The sequence below is a fragment of the Sciurus carolinensis genome, chromosome 3 (genome assembly GCF_902686445.1).
Source record: "Sciurus carolinensis chromosome 3, mSciCar1.2, whole genome shotgun sequence".
Lineage (NCBI taxonomy): Eukaryota > Metazoa > Chordata > Mammalia > Rodentia > Sciuridae > Sciurus > Sciurus carolinensis.
Window position 1 is genome coordinate 110,241,769 of NC_062215.1, and position 22,810 is coordinate 110,264,578.

At 34.7% G+C, this 22,810-nt stretch overlaps 1 long non-coding RNA gene across 1 annotated transcript in view; it reads right to left on the minus strand.

The window, feature by feature from the left end:
• LOC124980461 (uncharacterized) overlaps positions 1 to 22,810 on the minus strand; it is a 144,787-nt gene that overhangs the window by 79,513 nt on the left and 42,464 nt on the right. Inside the window, exon 4 of the long non-coding RNA XR_007107808.1 lies at positions 18,322 to 18,424. This is a non-coding gene — a long non-coding RNA (uncharacterized LOC124980461). The remainder of the gene's footprint in view (positions 1 to 18,321; positions 18,425 to 22,810) is intronic.

Below are 22,810 nucleotides of genomic sequence, written 5' to 3' on the forward strand. Positions count from 1 at the left end.
TAAAGATTCTATTTTTTTATTTTGAGACAGGGTCTCATTAAGTTGCTAGGGCTTCACTAAACGTTTGAGGTTGTCCTCAAACTTGCAATCTTCCGGCCACAGCCTCCCAAGTCACTATGATTACAGGTGTGTATGCCTACTATGTCCAGCAGAAATGGTATTTTTTAAGAATCATGAAAAAAATGTTATTATATCATATCTGATTTCAAAATTCCACATGACTACCTTCCCTCTTGACAACCAGCATGTTGTGAGTCAGACAAGAAAGCTTTATATTCACTGCCCATTCATTTTCACAGCATTACAAAAATAGACACTATTCAATTTTGCGTACAATTGTCACTACTTTTAACAAGTGAATCAAGATTAGAGTTCCAATGCATGTGATTAGAGCTCCATATTTCATGTGGTATGTTCTTCCTATAGCTAGTGCTCCATTAGTACTACTCCCTGGGCCACACGCCATTTTTATAAAACCTTTAGACTAATATAACAATCACAAACCAAGTTTTTAAACCTTTTCTCCTTTATTGCATGGATTTTCAATTATTCAAAATGAATAAGAAGTTGGGGGTGCAGCTTAGTGACAGAACATGTGCAAGACCCTGGGTTCAATCCCCAGTACCACCAAAACAAAACAAAAACCAGAACAAGAAGTTATCCAACACTTCTCATCCCTATATGAAATGCACATAGAACAAAGTTTCCATAGACTTCCCAAAGATTTACTCCAAATGTAAAGCTATCTATTAGCATCAACATATTAAATAACACTTTAATACTATATGTGATTGATATTGAAATTTCCAAAAGTATCAAGTGTTAAAAGAAATTTTTCTAACTTGATTCTGCCTTCACAACAGACATTAATATCTGTTATTTTACTGCTGGTTTAATAAACTTGGCAACCATGTGGTTTTGTATGTTTTTACTTCAAGTACAAAACCGAATAATACTTTCTTAGCTTTAGTGTATTCCCCATCTTTGGAGTAAAAAATACTAGAAAGCATTATTTTTGTGTTTATTCTGAGAAAGATTCTACAACAGTTTTAAAAAGTCACAGAGTTTTATTTGAAAGGGAGTCAGTGACTAAAATATTCCTGGTCTGAATGAATTCAAATTATTTTTTATAACTTCTCTTCCCCTCTATATATTTAAAGAAAAGGGGGAATTCAAAGATAGAAAAATTATCTTTTAAGAAGCAAAACAAATGACAAAAATTCATCTGGCAGTAAGGTAATACAAGCTGGACTTTTTAAAATGGCAAAGCCAAATGGCCACATTTTGATCAATTTAATATGTTGGAAGTAAAGTGGCAGGGCAATTGTGCTGGAACTTTGGGGCAAGTTTTATGTGGAGCAGATTTTCTGGGAAGTTCACACTACTTCAGGGAGGGAATATATCTTTATTTCATAGTTAGGTGACCTTGGAATTTAGATCATTCCCTCAATTCAGGAGTCTACAGGCCTCTGCTTCTACCAAGAAATCAGTCCTTAATCCTTTACTTTCCCAATAACTGTTTCTACTTTCACATATAAGAAAAATAAAATGTAAGGAAACATCACTATTTCAGGTGTATTAATGATGAATATCAAGGCCACAACTTTTGAGGAGTACATACAACACATCTGCAAATTTTCTCTCTCCTTCATTTGCTATCATCTATTGAAATTTATAAAATTATATTAAGTTTTCCAGTTGTTTTTGTTTTTGCAAAGTTGGGGATGGAACCTAGGACTTCAGGAATGCTATAGACAAGTGCTCTATCACTAAGCTATACCCCCAGTTTTTCTACTTCAGTTTCTCTTTTGGTTGCTGCTGTTGAATATTTTGTTTTTTTCCTTTTTTTCTGGTCTTGCTATTCTTCTTTTTTCTTTTTAGATTGTCAGAGTTCAAATCATTATGCATCAAAGGAGGAAAATACTATAGCTTTTTTGTACTATCTTAACACAGAAGAGTCTCTTAATTAAAAACATGCTTAATTGAGCTGGGTTTGAAGGTACATACCAGTAATCCCAGGTACTTTTGAGGCAAAAGCAGAAAGATCACAAGTTTGAAGACAGCCTGGGCAATTTATCAAGCTCCTGCCTCTCAAAATGTAAAATTTTTCAAAAAGCTGGCAGCGGGGTGTGGGACTGGGGTTGTAGTTGATAGAGCACTTGCTTAGCATGTGGAAGGCCCTGGGTTCAATCCCCAGTAACATACACAAACCCACAGAGCTTAATTGAAAACATGTTAATGACCTTTTAAGTCACATAATAATAAAACTAATAATCCAGAGAGTTTTTTTGTCCCTAAGATCTGGGCTGGGGAGGTAACTCAGTGGTAGGGTGCTTACTTGGCATGCATGAGGCCCTGCATTCTGTCCCTAGCATCACAATAAAAATTAATTTAAAAAAACCAAAATCCTTTAGTGTATTACAATACCATACCAATGTCCTTTATTTCATTTACTTATTTGTTGCAGAAATACTTACAGAGCATCTGTTATATAACAAGTATAATTCTAGATACTAGGAATGGAAGAGTGAAAAGAAATAACCAGTCCTACAGGGATTACCCTCTAATAAGAAGATATAGGCAGCAAGCAAATAAGCAAATATATTGTATATGTTGGGGTCAACAAACATTTTCTGTAAAACAGAGTGAAGACTTTGTTTTGTGGCTTATTTATATTCATTGCAACAGCTCAAAGTTGTCATTAGAGTGAGAAAGCAGCAATATACAACCTTTTAAAAAGTGGGCATATCTGTGTTCCAAGAAAACTACAAAAATAAGTCAGATTTAGCCCACTGGCCACAGTTTGCATACTCCTCCATTATAACAAGTATTACACAGAAAAGGAGTTAAGTCAAAAATGTACAAGAAGTTCTACAGATAGTGAATAAGGGCCTTACTAATAAGATTACATTTGAGCAGACTTAAAAGGGTGAAAAAAACAGAGACATGGGTACATGGTGCAAGACCTTCCAGGCAGAAGAAATAAGATGCACAAACATTTTACAACAGGAGCATATTTAGTTTGTTCAAGGAACAGTAAATAGCCTGATGTGATCAAGATGGACATCAATAAAGAAGTCAGTGCCACAGATATTGCCAGATTGCATAAGACTTTTTAGGTCATTATAAAGATTTTGAATCTTTACACAGTAGAAAACCAGAGTGATTTTGAACAAATTAATGATATCATCAGACTTATCTTTGAAAAAGTTCTCTCTGGCTTCAATGTTAAAAATAGACTATATAGTGGAAGGTGTAGCTCAGTGGTATGAGTGCTTGCCTGGCATGCATGAGGTCCTATGTTCCACTCCCAGCATTCCCTAATCCATGCAGACACACACACACACACACACACACACACACACACACACACAGAACAGACTATAACAGAACAAGTATATAAGTTAAATCACTTTAAGAGTTACTAAAAAATCAAAACAAGAGTACCTAGAATGAATGGTAATTATTATAGTCTGAATGTTTGTGTCTACCAAACTCACTTTGAAAATTCTAACTTCCAAGGCAATGGTATTAAGAAGTGGAAAATTTTGGAATATGATTAGCCCTTATTCATGAGATTATAGTCCTTATAAAATAGGCCCAGGAGAACTCATTTGCCCATGTACCATTGAGCATAGGGTGAGAAGGCACTGTATATGAAACAAGAAATAGGCCCTCACCAGACAATAAATTTGCATATGCATCTTTATATTTGCCAGTCTCTAGAACCACAAGAAAGATGCTTATAATTTATTAGCCACTGAGTTTATACTTACAGTATTTCATTCCAGGAGCCCAAACAGACTAAGTAGTGATGAAAGTAGTGTAAAGTGATTAGATAAAATGAATATACTCCGAAAGTAGGGGTAAAGGATTTGTTGAGGGATTAGATATATATAGTATAAAAGAAAGGAGTGAATGATACTCCATAGGTTTTGTGCTCATGAAGCAGAGGACTAAAACATTTATTTACATAGGGAGACTGCAAAAAGAGCAGCATTGGGTGAAGGAGTTGGGGTCTGTTATAAATTAATAGACATATTAGTTGAAAATGCCAACTAAGCATCCATGTGGAGTTATTAGGCACAAATGCAGGTTATACAAATTAGAGTTAAGGGAAAAGGTTCAGGCTTCAGATTTAAATTTGGAAATTATTTGCTTATAGTATTTAAAGTCACAAAATAGGTGATGTCACAAAAGATGAAGTATTGACAGACAAAATCCTTTAGCGCTCCAATATTTAGAAGTTGGATATAACAGGAAAAACTAGGAAAGAAAATTGAGAAGCAGTGACCAGTGAAGTGAGTGAAAAATCAAGAACAAAGTTCTAGAAATTAAGTGAAAAAATGTTCAAGAAGGACATAGTGATCTATTGCATTGACTGTCATTGATAAGCTAAGTAAAATGAAGATTGAAAACTGACAACTGGACATGGTAATACAGTTTGCACAGCTCTTTTAATGAAGTTGCTAAAAAAAAAGTATAAGAATCTTTTAGTTATGAAGTATGCCTTCAGTAAGCCTTTTCCACAGAGCTTGAAAAAGATATTTTCCAAGCTCTTAAAAATCTAAGGATATTCTTACATTCCTTTCATATGTGAAAACTCAGCAAATTTTTAAGTAATTTTTTATACATTAAAATATTTATTTTAATTATAAATTGACAAATTATAATTGCATGTATTTATAAGGTATAAAGTGATATTTTGATTTATGAAAACAATGTATAAGAATTAAATCAAGCTAATTAACATTTGTGGTGAGAACATTTGAAATTTACCTTGAGCAATTTTGAAATGTACTATTTTTGAGGGGGTGCCAGGGATTGAACTCAGGGCACTTGACCACTGAGGCACAACCCCAGCCCTATTTTGTATTTTATTTAGAGATAGGGTCTCACTGAGTTGCTTTTGCCTCACTTTTGCAGAGGTTGGCTTTGAATGGGCAATCCTCCTGCCTCAGCCTCCCGAGTCACTGGTATTACAGTCGTGCGCCACAGCACCAGACTTGAAATGTCCATTATTTAGCACATTCAGAACACTATGCAATATGTCTTACATAAAAAATAAATCTCATTCCTTTTGTCAGGTTTTGTATCCTTTGACCAATATCTCCCCATTCCTCTAAACACCCTGCTTCTGATAACCACCATTCTACTCTTTGCTTAAGTTCAATGGTTATAGAACTTATGAGAATGTATGGTATTTGTCTATGCTGGTTTATTTCATTCAGTATAATGTTCTCCAGTTATCCATATTGTAATAAATAACAAATTTTCTTTCTTTTTAAAGGCTGAATAATATTTCATTATGCACATATACGATATTTTCTTTATTCATTAATCCAAATGATAGATATTTAGGTTGATTCCATAAACTTGGTTATTGTGAATAGTTCTGCAATGAATGTGGGAATACAGAAATTTTTCCGACATACTGATTTCAAATCTTTTGGGCAAATACCCAGAAGTAGAATATTGTATATATTATAGTAATACTATTTTTAGGAATTTTTTTTTCAGCATTGGGAATTGAACACAGGGCTTCACTCATGTTAGACAAGTATTCTACCTTGCTACATTCCTAATCCTTTTTTAAAATTTATTTTGATATAAATTTTTAAAAATTTTTATTTTTGTTCAGTACAGTCAACCCTGGACTTGAAATTGCCATCCTCTTACTTAGACTCCTAAGTAGCTGGAACTACAGGTATGTACCACCTTTTTTTTTTTTTTTTTTTTTTTTTTGGTAACTTCCAATAAAACCAAATGCCCTTATATTCCTATCAACAATGTACAGGTAGTCCCTTTTCTTTACATCTTCACCAACACTTTATTTTTTGTCTCCCCCCCCCCCCCCAATAACTGGGGATAGAATCCAGAGCCTAACATATGTGAGGCAAGTTCATCACTTCCACTGAACTACATTCTAGCCCTTTTTAAATTTTTTTAATTTTGAGACAGGGTTTTGCTAAGTCGCAAAGGCTAGCCTTGAACTTGTGATCATCCTGCCTCAACCTCCTGAGTAACTTGGATTACAGGTGTGCACCTTCAAAAGGTTCTAGGGTCTTTTTGATAATAGCCATTCTGAAATGTGTTGTTTTGTTTTATGTAGTACTGGGGATTGAACCCAGTGCCTTGTATATGCTAATTTGCCCAGGCTGGTCTTATATTTTTGATCCTCTGCCTCAACCTCTCAAGTAGTTTGGACTGTGTTTTGTTTACTATGGGTTGGGTTTTTTTGGTTTTGTTTTGTGCTGAAGATCAGACCTACAGCCTTGTGCATGATAAGAATATGTTCTACCATTGAGCTATAGCCCATTCTCCTACGAGGTGTTATTCTGGAAATTTTTTGCTAGATCACATTTCTTGACACATCTTAGTATTTTTCCTCACAACTGCTTTACTCAATTACATTGACAACATCACCTTCACTAAGTTTCTGACTTAATATCAAGTATGACAACAGAGTTAGTACTCCCATGGTCAGATTTATTTATTTAGTTAGTTAGTTAGTTATAGATGAACACAATACCTTTATTTAGTTTATTTATTTGTATGTGGTGCTGAGGATTGAACCCAGTGCCTTATGTGTGCTAGACAAGCACTCTACCACTGAGTTACAACCCCAGACCCCAGACGTTTCTTGTATAACTCCATTTATGATAGATTTGAATAACCTTATCCAATTTTGGTTGTTTGCTGCACTTTCATTTTTGTGAATATATATTTCTGCCTTGGTGGCTGTAAGAAAACACCATAAAGTAGGTGACTTAAACAACAGAAATTTATTTCTCACAGTTCTGGAGTCTGAGAAATCCAAAAATTAAGGTGATGGAAAAGTCAGATTGTTCTGAAGCCTTTTCTCTTGGCTTATAGGAAGTTGCCATCTCTCTGCCACCTTACATATTAAGTGAGCTCTGTAATGTCACTAATCCTAGGTGAAGCCCCATCCTTATGGTTTCATTTAACCTTAATGACTTCTTTTGAGGTCCCATATTCAAATAGTCACATGAAGGGTTAGGTTTCAACATCTGACTTTAGGAGGACACAAACATTCCACCCATGGGCCCCTGAATCTCATATCCTTCTTGCATACATAATACATGCCTAAAAAGTCTTAACTCATTCTAGCACCAACTCAAACATCTAATATTCAAAGTCTCATCTAAATACATCTACATTAGATATGGATAAGACAGGATACTATTCATCCTGAAACAAAATTTTTCTCCAGCTGTGGAACTGTGACACCAATTAAGTTACATGCTTCAAAAATATGATGGTGGGACAGGCATAGAATAGATATTCTCATTCCAAAGGGAAAAAGAGGAAAACAAGGAAGAAGTGACAGGCCCCAGGAAGTCTAAAACTTAGCAAGAAAAATGCCATTAAATCTTTAGGCTTGAAAATAATCCTGTTTGGCTTGATGCCCTGCCTTCAAGGACAGGTGAATAGCTCTATAGTCCAATCTTATAGAATGGAGAAATCTGAAAGCCCTTATTCACTCTGTCCTCCATTACCTCTCCTTAGTTTAAACTGTCAGTGTTTCTCTTGGTATAATCACATCTCTATTCCTAACTTTTGCTGAGATGGCTGAATAAATCCATGAGTTACACTCTAATTTTTTTATCAAATGGTTCTTCAGTCACTTCCTTAGTGTTCTTTATAGAACACTTTCTCATTTTGCACAATTTGGGTAGTCTGAGTATTTTCTAAATGTCCATGTTCTGTTTTCTTTTTGCTTACTAACACCATTTCTGTTCTCTCATATTTTATTATAATCAGTAAGCAGGACCAAGCCATAATTTCAATAGCTTTAAAATTCCCTCTGATAAATGCCAACTTAATTTCTTCAATGTTCTACCTATTAAAAAGCTCTAGGTTAGGTGCGGTGGTGCACGACCTTAATCCCAAGGATTTGGGAAGCTGATCATAAGTTCAAAGCCAGCCCCAGCAATTTAGGGAGGAGGCCCTCAGCAACTCAGTGAGACCCCATCTGTAAATAAAATATTAAAAGGGCTGGGGATGTGGCTCAATGGTTGAGCACTCCTGGGTTCAATCCCAAACAAACAAAAACTCACTCTAGAAAGTAAATCAGGCTAGTTCTTTGCTACTTTATAATGATAATCAGCTTCCCTCCAGTTTCAATAACCCATTCCTTATTTCCATCTGAGACTTTATCAGAAAAGGGGCTTTGAATATCTAGATTTCTATCAACTTTCTGTTCACCATTACTTATGTATTCCATGTGAAGATGGAAGTTTCTTTCTAGGTTTCTTTTCTTTCTGAACCCTCAACAAAATCATGTTGAATGTTACAACAAAATCATGTTGAATGTTATTTCTAGAAGGATAGAACTAAAAACTCTTCCAGTCTCTACATATTACCTATTATTTCTAAAACTACTTTCACATTTTTAGGTATTGTTATAGCAGAGTAGTATCCTACATCATGGAATCAAAATCTGTATTAGTTAGCATCCTCCTGAAAAACAGAACCAATAGGATGTACATGTATATAGAAAGAGACTTATTATAAGTAATTGGCTCATGTGATTATTTAATAGTTTCAAGACCTGCAGCCAGCAAACTGGAGACCCACAGCCAATAGTATAGATTCTAGTACAAAAGATGGTAGGCCTAGGACCCAAGAAGGTATGTTTTAATGTAAGTCTGAAGGTGGGAAAAAATTATGTCCCAGCTCAATATATTCAGGTAGGAGGTGTTAACTCTTACAGTAAGGTCAACCTTTTGTTTTAGTTAGGCCTTCAAGTGACTGGATGACAGTTATCCACATTAGGGATGAAAATCTGCATTATTCACTCTATTAATTCAAATGTAAATCTCAACCAACACCCTCACAAACCCACCTGGAATAATGACTGAGCAAATATTTGGGTCCCCAATGATTAATCAAATTGATATATAAAATTAAAAATCAGAATCAGAAAATTCCTACTTTTAATTATCTATTTTGGTAAAATGTCACAGAAGTTTATCACTGAAGGAAAAGGAAACATGATTTGCTGTTTGTTCATAAACTGATTGATAGATATGCAATGAAAAATCATCACCAGCACTGAAAAAGTCATGTCACTGGTCACTGATCATGTTATGTATCTTATAATGATTTGTGGACTGAAGAGCTAGCAACAAAGTTTGTATTGCATGGAATTACAATGAATAGTCTATGTTTTCAAGAGACACAGTGTGGTTTAATTGAACCATACTGACTAAAATTTGTGTATCTTTTAACAATGCAAAATGAAGACTTTTTTGTAACTTGTATGTAATAAATTGTACACATTTAAAGTGTGTAGACTACTTCTGTAATCAATATATATCTATGAAACTATTCATATAATCATCCATTATCTCCAAGTTTCCTCTTATCCCTTTATACAAAATGCTTCCTTTTTTATTCTTCCATGTTGCCCAACTCCATGATTCCAAGCAACTACTGATTTCCTTTTCATCATAATAGTTTTCATTTTCTAGGATTTCATATAAATGGAATTACACAGTATATTCTTTTGTGACTGATTTCTTCCATTTGTAATAATTATTTTCTGATTCTTTCATTTTGCTGCATATTTCAATTGTTCATTACTTTTTTTTTTTTTTTTTTTTTTGCAGTACTGGGGATTGAACCCAAGGACTTGGGTCCACTAGGCAAGCATTCTACCACTGAGCTATATATCCCAGGCCTTTTTTTTTTTTTTCTTTTTTCTTTTTAAATTTTGAGAAAGGGGTATCACTTAGTAGCCCAAGATATCCTCAAACTTGTGACCCTCCTACCTCAGCCTCCAAGCAGCTGGGATTATAGGTATGTGCCACAACACCCAAGTGTCTTTATTCCCTTTTATTGATAAAAGTGTATTCAACTGGAAATACTGGATTTTAATTATTCTATAGTTGGGTTGCTTCTACTCTTTAACTATTACAAATAATGTTGCCATGAACATTCATGTACAAAATATTATGCAGATGAAAGAAACTATTTCTTTGGGGTATTTACAAAACAACAGAATGCTAGATCATATATTTTCCTTCATACCTTTTCAATATTTTCTCCTAGGATTGGTTCTGAACAATTCAGTGACGACTTATGTTAATGTAGTCTTCATGTTTCTTGGTTTTGGGTTTCACTGAGCTTCTTTAGTCTCTGAATTTTAAGATTTCATCAAATTTAGAAAAATTCAACCAGTATTTATTTTTTTCTCCCATTCCCACCTAATAGCAATTCAATTACAAATATATTAGGTTGTACTTATAATTTAATATAATTAATACATGTTATTTATAAAGTTATCCCACAGTTTAATAATGTTCTATTCATATTGTAATAATTCACTTTCCTGTAAGCGCTTTCCTTTTAATGATTTCTATCACGTCTTCAAATTCATTAATTTTTCTTCTACAACATATAATACACTGTTAAGGCTATATCTTGAGTTTTTCAACTCAGGCATTGTAGTTATCAGGACTAGAAGTTTGCTTTAGCTTTTCTGTGCCTTCCATTTTTCTACTTAACATGTTCAATCTTTCCTTTAGCTTTGTTTTACATGTGGAATACAGTTGTAACAACTTTTGATATCTTCATCTGCTAATTCTCCCATCTGCATTAATCAACTGCATTTAACTGATTCATCTCCTCAAAACTGTGATATTTTCTCACTTCTTTGCATGTCTAACCATTTTTTACTTGGAGTCAGATATGTGAATTTAACCTTGTGAAGTGCTAGCCATTTTTTGATACAAATATTCTTGAGCTTTTCCCTGAAATATGATTGATTAGAAATAATTTGGACCTTTCAGGTCTTTCTTTTAACATTTTTAAAAGCAGAACCACAGAAGTAGTTAAATTTAAGACTAAGTCCTACTGAGGTAATTCTTTTTATTATCATATCCAATGCTCTAAGAATTGTGAGGTTGTGTAGTCTGGCTGGTGGGACCAGGCAGTATTCCTGTTACTTTCAGAACTTAACTGCTCCTTCCTCTTCTCTTTTAATGGCTCTTTCCATAGCCTCAGGTAGTTCCTCAAATTCATCAGTTGAATAGTGCTTTCTTAAAAACTTGAGGGGGGAAACTTTGCAGTAACTCTCATTTCTCCAGTATTCTACCCTGTAAATTTTAGTCATCCTGATCTCAGAAACTATGAGTAATATCTCCTCAAGTGAGGAGTCTCTGTGCTTTCCATTGTTCTTTTTTTGAAGGGAACGCGCGCAGAGGAATTGAACCCAAAGCATTGTACAAGGAAGGCAAGTGCTCATGTCACTGACCTACAACCCCAGCCCCAGCCCCCACTCTCCTTTCTTGTGACAGGGCCTGAAAAGTCTTCCAATGCAGACCAATAGTAGTGCTCACCTTGTTTGATATTCCTCTCAGGGAACAATGCCCTTTGTTACCAAATGACTGAGGTTTTCAGAATACTTGTTTCACATATTCCTTTTCTTTTTTTACTTCAGTTATTTCAGATATAAGGGAAAACCTTATCTGTTCATCCATCTTATCTAGGAAAATTGTTTTAAAATCCCTTTAAAATTATAATAATTACAATCCCAGCACATAAGGCTTATCAAGGTGCTTCCTCATTTATGTGGAGAACCATGTATCAAAGAATGCAACACACTATTCCATCATTGTTCTTACATTATGAATAGAGAAAAAAATGGGAATGGATTGGGGCAGTTTTATGGCCAACTCAAAAAGCAGTAATGGGATGGTAAGAGTTCCTTCTGAATAATATGAACCCTGTTCTCCATCAGGAGGATGCTAGGAGCTAAAGAAAAATTCTTTTTTTCTTTTTTTTTTTTTTTGCTGTTGTTGTTGTTTTTGTTTTTGTTTAAATAACTGAGCCACATCCTCAGTCCTTATTATTTCTTATTATGAGGCTGGTCTTGAGTTTGTGATCCTCCTGCCTCAGAGTCACTGAGATTACAGATGTGTGTCAGTCACCATGCCCAGTATTACCTTTTTTCTAATGAGTAAAACTATTTTAATTTTATGAGGAGAAGCATGTGATTTTTGTTTTGTTTTGTTTTTTCCATTCCAACTCTTTCCTTAGAGTTAGGAAAAATACCTGGTACAATATTATAATCACTCTTCCGCCAATCTCCTATCTTACAACTTTATTTACTCATTGGCAGTAATGCTGGTTTTTCACGTACTGCCGTGTCTTCCAAAGTACATTTGTGGGATCAGCTGTGTCAGGTTGGTAGAACATACCATTTTTTGAGGTGCATTTTGTCATTAAAATATAACTGATTTATCCTAAAATTAATTGCTCTAAATTACATAATGCAGGGGTTTTTAGTCATAAATTTAAAATTCAATTCCAAGGTTTTTTTGATTTCCAGGAAACCAAGTAAGTTTTAGTGAGAGATACTGGGTGACACAAAACATATAAGCTATAATTCTTCCCAACCCTTCTATATATTCTTTTAAAAGAATTATAGAATCTCTGGGTCAACTGTGTATTATCTGAAATTATGTATACATTTAAACAAATTTAAAAAGAGTCTAATATAAATGTTATAGAAATTTTTAAAAACATTAATATCAGTGTTTACTGAATATTTGTTAGGTAGAATCCTTGTGGGAGTTTTAAATAAAGAAGTTAAAAAGAACATTTTAGCCAGATATAGGGACACATACCCATTCCAGTTACTTGGGAGGCTGGGATAAGTTCAAGGTCAGCCACAGCAACTTAGCAAGACCATGCCTCAAAGTAAAAATATAAAAAGGGATGGGGCTAGGCATGGTAGCACATGCCTGTAAACCCAGAGGTTTGTGAGGCTGAAGCAGAAGGATTTCAACTTCAAAGCTAGTCTCAGAAACTTAGCAGGGCCCTGTTTCAAAATAAAAAATAAAAAGGGCTGGGGATGTGGCTCAGTGGTTGACTGCCCCTGGAACAAAAAAAAAAAAAAAAAAAAAAACATATGCAAGGTCCTGGGTTTGATCCCCAGCACCATTAAAATAAAAAAAAAATTAAAAAAAAGACATCGTGCCTATTTAATAGCATTACTCATAGAAAAATGCAAACAAAAAGTACAATAAGATGTTTCTTCTCTAGCTGTTGATTGATTAATTTTTGAATGCTGAACCAACCTTGCATGCCTGGGATAAATCATACATGGACATGGTATATAATTCTCTCTTTTTTTTTTTTTTTTTTTGTGGTACTGGGGATCGAACTCAGGGCCTTGTGCTTGCGAGGCAAGCACTCTACCAGCTGAGCTATCTCCCCAGCCCTATAATTCTCTTGATACACTGTGAGATTTGATTCATTGATATTTTGTTGAAGATTTTTTTTTCATCTATGTTCATGAGCGATAATGATCTATAATTATTTTCTTGTAATGTCTTTGTGTGGTTTTAGATTTGGTAAATGCTGGCCTCACACAATTTGTCAGGAAGCATTTCTCCTGTTTCTATTTTTCTGGAAAAGACTGGGAAGCCTTGGTATAATATCTCCCTTTGCTATCTTTGTACAGTACTAAAATTTCTATTATTATTTTGTAATAAGACTTTTTTTTTTTTTGGTACCAGGGATTGAACTCGGGCACTTAACCAGGGAGCCACATCCCCACATCCCCAGCCCTTTTTGTATCTTATTTAGAGAAAGTCTCATTAAGTTGCTGAGGCTGGCTTTGAACTCCTGATCTTACATTAGCCTCCTGAGTCCCAGGGATTACAGACATGTACCACTGTACCCAGCTCTATAATATGGCTTCGAAGACGTTTCCTCCAATATGGCATAACTCAGTGGTCAGCCAATGATGTGGCCAGATGCTGTGCTCAAACGTAAGCCAATAATACTTTCACCCCTTCAATTATCAGTATACAGGTTGCACAACCCTTCAAAGTTGGAGCTAATTCTTTAGTCTCCTTTTTTCTTCAGTTTTTGCCAGGTAGTCTTGGGTATTCTTTATATGTGTACAGTTTCCTAGTTTGCCAGGGATGTGTGGAAAGTTTGCCTGAACCCCTCTGTAGGTATCTCATTTTCAGGATCTCCCATCAAATATGTGCAGTTCCAAATGGAACTACAACCTCTGATTAACAAAGTTAGAAGTTTCTGCCATCATTTCTACCCTGATTTGACAATTTTAGCTGTCAAAGACATGGATTTTCACTCCCCAATCCTGAGCACCCTCTGACATCAAATGTGATCATTTTCATAGTAAGTCAAAAGCTGGTAAAGCTACCATTTTGGAGTAGGGATACAGGAATAGTTCCAAAGAAGAAAACCTTAGACTGTGATTGACAAAAATTGCAGCAGTTTTTCAGTAATAAATGTTTCTCAAGTGGGCTGGGGTTGTGGCTCAGTGGTAGTGTGCTCACCTAGCATGCGTGAGGCCCTGGGTTTGATCCTCAACACCACATAAAAATAAAATAAAGGTACTGGGTCCAACTACAACTAAAAGAACAAAAAGTTTCTCAATGTGTTGTGTATTTACAACACATTGATTTAAACTGATTTCCAATGCATGTAAATAGTTGTTTTGACAATTTTCTCCACACTTTATGCTTATTTTTTTGTGGAAAGGAATTGCTAACCACTTCTAACCAACATAACAAACTCCCCTATACATTAGGTTATAATAATTTTGTATGTTACTTTATTCATTATGATAAAATTAATATAACATCCATTAACCACATTAAACATTTTCAAGTGTACAATTCAGTGGCATTAGGCACATTAAAAGTGTTGTATACCTAACACCACTTTCCATTTCCAGGAGTTTTTCAAAATCCTAAAGAGAAACTCTGTATCCATATTCTTGCTTCTGGCATTTGATAACTTTTACTCTACTCTGTATTTCATGCATTTTCCTGTACTATGTATCACATACCTCACATAAAAGTGAACTCAAACAAGATTTGTCCTTTCACATCTAGTTTATTTCACTTAGCATAATGGTTTTTTTGTCTTTGTTTTTGTGGTATAGGGGACTGAACCCAGGGGTGCTCTACCACTGAGCTACCTTTCCTAGCCTTTGGTTGTTGTTATTTTTATTCTGAGACAGGGTCTCACTAGGTTGCCCAGGCTGGTCTCAAACTTGCCATCCTCCTGCCTAGCCTCCTAAGTAGCTGGGATTACAGGACTGCACCACCACAACCAGTCAGCATAATGTTTGGAAGAATTAATCATGGACTGTATATCAGTACTTCATTCTTTTTCATGTCTGAATAATATTTTATTGTATTGATATATCATATTTATCATATCATCTTGATTTGATAGCACGGGGGGTTATTTTAACCCTTGGGCTATTAGGAGTGATGCTTCTATAAACACTAGAGTATGTGACTTCTGTGGGAACATGTCTTCCTTTAGCTTGGGCAGCATATATTTAAGTGTAGAATTGATGGATTTTATGGTAACTCCATGTTTAACATGTTTAGGAAATTCCCAAACTGTTTTTGCACATTTTCCACTTCTATAAGCAGTGTATGAGGGTTTCAATTTCTCTGTAGCCTCTCCAATATTGGTTATTTTTAAAACTGTTTTACTGACGTTAACTGATGTACAATAACTTCCATATATCTCAAGTATACATTCTTTTAAAAACTTTTTTAGCTGTAGATGAGCACAATACCTTTATTTTATTTATTCATTTTTATGTGGTACTGAGGATCGAACCCAGTTCCTCACACGTGGTAGGCAAGTGCTCTACCACTGAGCCATTCCAGCCTTCAGGTATACATTTTGATATATGAGTACACTAATCCCCAACCAGGATGTAAATATATGTATCACTTGAAATTTTTCTCATTCCTTTTGTAATCCCTTCTCCCTCCTATGTCCACATCCTTGTCCTAGGCAACTGCTGATCTACTTATTACCACTACAGATTAGTTTGTATATTTTTAGAATTAAAAATAAATCAAATGATACAGTATATATTCCTTTTTGTATGGATTTCTTCACTCAGCAGAATTATTTTGAGCTTCAATTATACTGTGTCAATTCTATACTGCTGAGTAGTATTTCACTGTATTGATAGTCTCACAATCTAATTATTCATTAATATTCATTAATAAAATTAACATTTTAGCTGTTTCCAATATGAGAAACTAAAAATAAATCTGCTCTGTAAATTCTAGAATAGAAGTCCATATGAACATTTGCTCTTTTTATCTTGGGCAAAGTGCTGAGAGTAGACTGGCTAAATCATGTTTAACTTTTTAAAGTAACTACCAAGATACTTTCCAAGGTGGTTTGATAATTTTATACTTCTACTAGCAGTGAACAAGTGTTCCAGTTCCTCTATAATTATATCAAAACTTGATATGGTCAGGCTTTTAAGTGGTATCCATTTTATATGGTGTTTAAAGGAAACTCAATGTAAGTTTGTGTTCCTCTTTGCATGTGTTACTGTGAGAATTTACATAACATAAAATTAACCACTTTATACTGGGATATAGCTTAATGCTAGAGTCATACTTAATATGTACAAGGCCTTGGGTTTGATCCCAGCACCACCAAAATATTTAAAAAAAAAAAGAAAAAAGTAATTGAATTAACAGTTTTAAAGGGAACAATTCAAGAGCATCTTTTACATTCATAATGTTGTGAAGTCACCATCTTATCTAATTGCAAAATATTTTCATTACCCTGAAATAACACCCTATTCCTATGAAGCAGGTATTCTTTATTCTCTCCTTCCTCCACCAAAAAAGCCCAGCTATTAGCAACTACCAATCTACTTTCTGTCTCTAGATTTAACTATTCTAGATATTTCATATAAATGGAATCATATATGTGGCCCTTTGTGTCTGATTTCTTTCACTTAGCATATTATTGAGGCTTATCTGTATTGCAACATGTATCACTACATCACTGCTTTTTGTTGGCTCCATTGTATCGCTATATCACCATTTGTTTCTATATTCATTCAATAATGGACATTTAGGTTTTTTCTATACCTTCTGGCTACTGTGATTAGCGCTGCTATAAACATTTCTGTATAAGCATTTAAGTGACTATACTCAATTATTTTAGGGTACATACCTGAGTAGAATTCTTGGGTTTTAAGTTAATTCTGTTTAAATTTTCAAGAACTGCCAAACTATTTCCCACAGTGGCTGAACCATTTTAATTTCCATAAATAACAAGAGAGTTTCCAAAGTTTCTCCACGTCTTCATCAATGCTTATTTCATTTTCTGTTTGTTTTTGTTTTGCAGGTTGAAGACTGGGCCCCATGCATGCTAGGCAAGTGCTTTACCACCAATTACTTCCCCGGCCCTCAACGCTTATTTCTTTCTTTCTACTTTCTAAAACCATCCTAGGGACTGGAGGTATAACCCAGAATTAAGATTGCATGCTTAACATGCTGAGGTCCTCGGGTTCCCTCCCTAGTATGACAAATAACTAAATGAGTGGGAAGTGGTATCTCATTGTAATTTTTCTCTGATGCCTAATGATGTTAACTGTGGATTTTCAAGTAGATACTCTTTATCAAAGAGAACATTTCCACCAACACCAGAGATTTCAATTTCTCATGGAATTTTCATGAATATGTGTTGGTTTTTGTCAACTGCTTCTTCTGCATGTTTTGAAATGATTATATAATTTTTCTTTTTTGTTAATGTAGTGAATAAAATTTGATAGTGTTGAGGGTTGAATGAACCTTGCATTCCTAGAATAAATCCTATTTGTTTATGATTTTATCCTTTTATATATTATTTAATATGCAGCTGTGTAAATTATCTTTGCATTTATGTTCGTGAGGGATTCTGGTCTAAAATTGTTTTCTAGGTAATGCATTTGTCGGATTTTAGTGTTAAGGCTATTATTACCTAATAAATTGTGTTTAGCAATGTTCTTTCTTCTTTTTTCTGAAATATTTGTAAATATTTTGAGATTTGTCTGTGTGACAATTTTGATAAGCTGTTCTCTAAAGGAACTTATCCATCTTACCTAATTTGCTGAATTTGATGACAGTAAGTTAAAAATATTCTCCAATATCCTTTTAGTGCCTGTAAAATCTCTTTCATTCCTTATGTCTATGGTTTTCATTTCTCCTTTTCTCTTGCAATACTGGGGACTGAACCCAGAGACACTTTACCACTGAGCAACATACCCAGTTCTTTTCATTTTTAAATTTGAGACAAGGTCCCTTCAATCACCATCCCCACACACCATATTTTTAAAGTTTTATGTATTTTATATTAGTTTTATTATATATTTAAAAAATAAATACACTAAAAATCCTGAAGGACATTATAATTTTTGCTTAAGTATCATCCATTGATCTTTATATAGAACTTAAAAGGATAAAAATATTCTTTTATTTTTATCCAAATATTTACCATTTCTGACGTCCTTCATTTGCTCCAGTAGATCCAACTTTTCTGCTAATATCATTCCTTTTTCACTTGAAGAAGTTCCATTATCATTTCTTGTAGTACAGGTCTGCTGAAGACAAATTTCTCTTAGTTTTCCATTTATAAAACTGTCTTAATTTTGCCATCATTCCTGAAAGACACTTCCACTGGACACAGAATTCTAGACTAACTGATTTACTGGTTCAGTTTTTAAGAAGATATTATACTGTCCTCTGGTTTCTACATTTTCTGAAGAAAAAACTGCCGGCATTTGAATTATTATTCCTTATTATGCAAAGCATTACTTTTTTTTTTTTTTTTTTTAGTACTGAAGATTGAATTCCGGGTGGTTTACCACCCAGTCACATCCTTAACCCTTCTCATTTTTTACACTGAAAAAGGGTGCTGCTGAGTTGCCCAGGTCAGCCTTGAAATTGCCATTTTCTTGCCTCAACCTCCTGAGTAGCTCAGATATAGGCATGTGTTGTATCACTAAGCCTGGCTAAGTGTTGCTTTTTTTTTAAATCTACTTTCTAGATTTTGTCTTTTTCTTAGGTTCAGACTGTAATGTGTCCAGGCCTGCTTTACTAAGAACAGTCCTTAAGTTTTCTTAAGAACAGTCTAAACTGCACCTCAGTATGTTTATTCCTTCATTTTCTGTCACATCCAATGTTTCAGTCCTCTATATCTGCCCACCCCTTACTATATACTTTCTTTACTTATAAGCTGTCAACATTAATGTTCAGAATTACTAATTTGTAAGTTAATGTTTTATAATTCAATTGGGCCACTGGACTTACTTAGCAATACATTAATTCTCCCAAGAGATCATTCCAAATAAAAAATGCAAGACAATTAGTTAGCTACATAGGATTTAACAAACTAACTCTTGGTCAGGTGACCATACCTATAATCCCAGCTATCTGGGGAAAGCAGAAGAATTAAGAGTTTGAGGTCATCCTAGGCAAATGAGTGAGACTCTATCTCAAAATAAAAAAGTGAAAAGGGCTGGGGATGTAGCTTAGTAACAAAGTAGCTTACTTGTCATGTGCGGGGCCCTGGGTTTGATTCCTAGTACTGCAAACAAACAAACAACTCTTTCTAGAAAGTACTACCTCAAATTCCTTAAAATGGGAATCTAGAGAGGAGATACAGATATAGATATATATAGATATATGTCCAAACATATTTATAAACACACATATATACATATGTTTACTTTTCATTTCATTTTATTTTTCTTTTTTGGTGTTGGGTAACATATTCAGGGACTTATATAGTACATACTTTCCCACAGAGCTACACCCCCAGGCCTGAGAGGTACTTTAAAAATGAGTTCAGAGCTGGGGAAATAGCTCAATCAGTAGAGTGCTTGCCTTGCAAGCACAAGGCCCTGGGTTCTATCCCCCCAGCACCGCAAAAAAAAAAAAAAAAAAAATGAGTTCAGAGTGCTGGGTGTTGGTGGCACATGCCTGTAATCCCTGTGACAGGAGGTTGAGGCAGGAGAATCCATTGGGACCAGTTTCAGCAATTTAGCTAGAGAGACCCTGTCTCAAAGTTAAAAATAAAAAGGTCTGGGGATATAGTTCAGTGGTTAAGCGACTCTGAGTTCAATCTCTGGTACCAAAAACAAAACAAAAACAAAAAGTTCACATACAAAATTTCCAATTTTAAAAAGAACATACAATATGATAATTGGCTCTTTCATCAATTAGACAAAAGAAACAAATTGTCTAGCCCTGCTGAACTCCTCAGAACCATGGTCCATCTTCACATTTACTCTCTGCTCAGAGGTATCCAGGTTATTAGTCAAACTAGTAGAAACAAAAGAGTTCACATATTCTTAGTAAATGATATGATATACTTATGTAATGAATACAAAAGACTGAAGATGCTTATGCTAATAGCCATTCAGATTTAGGAACATGTCTCCCCGCCCCACAATGGCCATTTCTCATGGATACAGAGTTTGTACACAGATCAATAAATTCTTTTATAAAACAACTAATCCAAATTATAATGTTGCTCCACAACTCAAAATGGTTCTCTTGGGAACTGTCCAAGAATAACATCATGCTATCAGACTTCAGAGTAACCTAAAAATTCTTCACCTCGTTTTTATCATGTTGGCCCTTTGACATTTTTTCTTTTTGTATATGTGTTATCCTGTTATATTAAACATTATGATTTCATTTTCCATATAAATAAGCATTCTAAACTTTGGTGGACTGCTTTTCTTTCTTTTTTTGGCAGAATAGTTTTCTTGTGGTAAGAAAAACAGTAATTTTGCTTTAAAACATAAAACTGCTTATAATGTATAGAAAATATCAGGATTTATGGTATACATTTCAAAAATGTTGAAAAGGAAATGATATAATAATTGGGTATATACTTAAGAATTATAATTTAATTTATATCTTTGTACCACAAAAATACACAAACTGTGGCCTTGTAATTGCTAAATCCAAAGGATCTCATCCTATATAAAAAATTTTCAACAGCTGTCAATATTATCTTTTTCTTTCCAAGTGAGAAAGTAAGCTGAAAACAATTATACAATTTTGATTGAAATAGGAAAGCCAGAAACTAGACAATATTGCTTCCTGAACAGAATCCTGGGGCCTTAGAATCCTTGTGAAAATACAGTAGTCAGAGAGATCCTAATAAAAGTGAAGTTTTTTTTCCCAGGGACAAGTTGCCTCTATTTAACTCTTTGGGAGGAAAGGAAGTGGTATAGATTCCGAACTCCTTCAGTTGCTTGAGACTCTGGGGAATGCTTGCCAACTAATCTTGAAACACACACTAGCATACATTTGGGAATTTCCTTAGAGCAAGTGGGTTATAAAAAATGTTAAAGCTTGGGATAGGGGCTGTAGCTTAGTGATAGAGCTCATGCTTAGCTTGTGTAAGGTCTTGGATTCAATCTCCAGCACCAAAAAAAAAAAAAAAAAAAAAAAAAAATTAAATTCAAATCTCTAGCTTCCCTGAGCATTTGTTCAAATTAGGTCCCACATGTCCTTGAAACGTCCCTCAAAATTCATGCAAGCTGGGTACAGCTACTCTAGTGGCTAAGGCAAAATAATTACTTGAGGCCAGCCTGGGCAACAGAGAGACACCCCACCTCTACCCCAAAACACAAAGCTAGCTGTGGTGGTGCATGCTTACAATCCCAGCTATTTCAGGAGGCTGAGGCAGGAGGTCAACCTTGGCAATTTGGTGAGACCCTGTCACAAAATAAAAAATAAAAAGACCTGGGGATGTGGATGTAGCTTAGAAGTAAAAGCACCCATTGATTCAATTCCCAGTACCACAAAACAAAGCACTCTTGTACTGGAGAAATTCTTGGACTGAATAGGGTATGAAGACCATCATCACAAATCTTTTTCTCTATGGTCTACTCCTTGAAATTTGATGAGTGATTATTTAGCCAGTAACCATGAGGTATATACTTTTCTATTTTTTTGTAACTAGGATCAATTGATTGACTTACATATATAGTTATGATTTTGATGAATGGTTCACTTGCTCTTTTAGAGCATCAACATGGCTTTTCACAGATTCAAATGATTCCAATTATTATAATAATAGTCCTTCCTTTATGAATCTGAATAGTCTAAATTTGGTCAATAAAAGCTCTTTTAAGTTGGCATTTTTGTCACAATTTTCAGATATCTTGAGAAGTATTCTCTCTGTTTGGGGGAATGGTACTGGTAACTGAACCTAGGGCTACATGTATGCTAGACAACTAAGCCACATCCCCAGTCTGGAAAGTGTTCTTTCTCACACAATAATGTCTTATAGACCAGTCTTATCTTCTCGTGTTAAGAATATGGGAGTAACTATTCTCTAAAGAACCGTGGCTCCTGTGAGTGTGTCATTTGGAAAAAGCCAAGAAGTAAAAATCTTAAATTCAGAAGATCTCAATTTCATTACCAAAGCCTGCACATGCAATAATCTTTTACCACTTTAAGCTTATAAATCATGTTTTAAAAAAACTGAAATAGATAACATATAAATTATTCTACTAATTTCCTTATACAATGTTTAGCTTGGATTCAAACAGGGTTGGGGCTGTAGGTCAGTGGTAGGAAGCTTGACTACTAGATTTAAAGCCCTGGGTTAGATCCCCCACACTTCAATAAGCTCACTGCTCTCATGAAAATAAACAGCACAGATTAACAATATTAGAAGCCATTGTTTTGTGTGTCAAGCTGTTATCCATGTTCAGTAAGGGAGATATTTTGTCTGATTCTCTGGTAACTGAAGTACAGGGGTCAGAAAGATAACCCTCTTCCTGGGCTGGGGATGTAGCTCCTTGAAAGTGAGGTACTTAGCATACACAGGCTTTTAGTTGCTCTCCGGCACCACAAAAAAAAAAAAAAAAAAAAAAATACACCTTCTTCCTCTCTGAAACTGCACTTCCCCCAAAAAAGTTTGCATCTTAGCCTGGGAGAACTCTCATTTGATGTGGGCT